Source organism: Humulus lupulus, chromosome 3 (genome assembly GCF_963169125.1).
Source record: "Humulus lupulus chromosome 3, drHumLupu1.1, whole genome shotgun sequence".
Classification (NCBI taxonomy): Eukaryota; Viridiplantae; Streptophyta; class Magnoliopsida; order Rosales; family Cannabaceae; genus Humulus; species Humulus lupulus.
Window position 1 is genome coordinate 266,068,009 of NC_084795.1, and position 2,978 is coordinate 266,070,986.

A 2,978-nucleotide genomic window follows, 5' to 3' on the forward strand; every position below is an offset into this window, starting at 1 on the left:
CATCAACTATCCTTCCTATTATTCCCTAATGCCAAGTATGAATTCTTCTTATTTTTACCTAATTCAATTAACAAGTTGAGACAGCAGCCTATAATCATTCTATGAATTATAAACTCAACCTAGGTGACAATTTCCTATATTTCTATGGTAAATTGAACCACAAAGGTAGCATTAAATTCCACAACTTAATAACAGTTACACAATTAATTCAGATACTTTCGTTCTAAATTAGAATTATGTCCAATATAACCACAGCATAATTAAATCTCACTTCTCAGATTTTGACTTAAAAACATATATATATATATATATGACTAAAGATGGCCAATCAATAATCAATCTATAAGAACAGGTTATAAGGAATTGAAGAAGATTGAAGAAGAGGAAATTAAAATTGCATTAGGTCATAATAGAAATTCAAGTGATTCAATTGAACATCCTAAACAGAAAATTAGTTCATAGTCATAGTGCTAATCACAACAGAAATTAAAAATAACATCAGGAAGAAAAACATGTAAAAATACTCTAAGCTTGAGCCTTCAACACCAGAACTCCTCCCTTCGTCCGTACCCCCTTCTCTCTTCTTTTTCGTCCTTTAAAACCTAGGATTTTTTAGATTTTAGAGAGGCGGGCCGCGGCTCTACATACACTATGCCGCGGCCCGTGTCAAAATTTCTGGGCAGACTATCCTTTCAATGCCGCGGCTCTCTGAAGCCATGCCGCGGCCCGCATCATTGTCTTCTGGGCAGAATGCCCATCCATGCCGCGGCTCTACCTAGCCATGCCGCGGCCCGAAGATGTCCTCAAAAACCATGCTTCTGTTTCTCCCCCTAGCCGCGGCCCTACTTTGATCAAGCCGTGGCTCTTAAGGAATTCTTCAATTCTTCAAGTTTTCATCCCAAAATTTCACCAACACTTCCAAATTGTGTTGAGAACCATTCTTGATCAAAATATGATGAAAAACTCGATTATTTCTTCCCTTTCTTTGGCATTTCCTTCCACATGCTCAATTCTTCCTGATATTCACAAAAACAACCAAACAAAGCGTAAACCCGCGCTAAAACAAGGAAAAACAAAATAAAAGACTACTAAAAACATCACCAAAACATCATAAAAACTAGACTCATCAAACTCCCCCAAACTTAACCTTTACTCGCCCTCGAGTAAAGACCAAGTTACACTAACAAAAAGAAACAAACACAAAAACGAACAAGCTAAACCATCATTACCATCTACACTGCTTTGCCAACACTCATGAAACCTCAATTGCAATATTTATAACCAGAATTTCAGCTCAATTGCCTTAAAGTCCAACTTATACAGTTCAATTAGGGAAATCAATAATATATCATGAAAATGACTACAACACTTGCATTCTATCATATATGCTCAACTCATTCCAGACAATTCCACAAACCAAATCTACAATATGCTTGCATTACTCGACCTTCTCCACTAATGTCAACAACACATGTTTTGAAATCAACAGGACTTTCACAGGTTATAGTGTTAGGCTTAGGTAAGGGTAGATGAAATTCTCATTTAAGCTCAATCGTTACCATAAGCATAAAACCTTAAAACCAACCAAATTTTTCTTTACCACACCAAAAATCACCCTTTTATACAATTAGAGAGAGAGATGACAACACTTTTCATTATTTTCTTCTTTTCTTTTTCTAGACTTATCACTTTTTTTTTTTTTTTTCAAATCACACTCCCCCAAACTTATTATTTTCTATATATATATATGATCAAGGAGTGTGACAAAGTGATATTATTCTTTTTTTTTTTTTCAAAGACTTCTCTCTCTCTTCTTTTTGTACAATCATACTGTATTCCAATCATAACAACCTCTTACTATTTTTCCTTCTTCTTTCCCACAGATTATATGCTTATGATAACAAAAGGAAAGGAAAACAAAAACAAAGAAGTTAAGAAATTTAGGCTCAAATAGTATGATCAAGAACAAAAACCAAATTCAAGGCTCAAAAGGGTAACTAAGGATAATTAACTCAAGGTCGGCTTGAAAGGCACAATCGATCCAAAAAAAAAATTGCCTAAATCACTTTTCTAAACACATGTCATCAAGAATTTCGCCTGAAAAGCCAAATAATGCAAGTTCTATTAGATTCAAATTGTCATTCCACCAACCCTAGTCAAACTCATATAATACAATCCAAAATGTTGTCTTTTCAAAACATATTAAAAATTTCCCACAGAACTTTTTAAATTCAACTCTAAAACAATTGAACCAAGCACACAGTTGAATTCAATTTCGTTTTCACGAGCAAAGACAAAGAAAGTACAGACAAGAATGATGGTTTAACTTTTACACTACAGAAAACTAAACTAAACTAAACAACGCAGAAAACAAAAACAAAACAAAATAAGCTCCCCCCCAAACTTAAGACGCACATTGTCCCCAATGTGATAAAGAAAAAGAACAAGGGAAGAGAACTTACCTGACGCCACATCATTATGGCGGTGGAGGTGGTGGAGGTAGTGGGGGCTTGAGGTGGTGGCCACCCTTTGCATCCTTAAAAGCCATTGTGCCATACGGAGAGAATTCCTTTCCACTGTTGAGAATATTGAAATTATCCCCAATGTCATTGAAACCTTCAAACTTGCCACACAATAATCTTTTCATACGATGTCGAACTGTTCGAAATCGTTCTTTGGCCTTCTTCCTCTTCATACCAATTGAATCTTGACCATCATTCACCACATCAACTCTACAACAAGTAGGAATTGCAGTTGCTGCAAAAACATTAAAACTTATTTCCTCATTTTGGACTCGCAACCTTAACTCCCCCTTTTGTACGTCAATTAAAGCTCGTCCTGTGGCTAAGAATGGTCTTCCAAGAATGATTGGAACATTGGCATCCTCCTCCATATCAAGTACAATGAAGTTTGCTGGAAAAATGAACTTGTCCACTTTCACAAGAACATCCTCAATAATACCTCGTGGATGTGTTAAC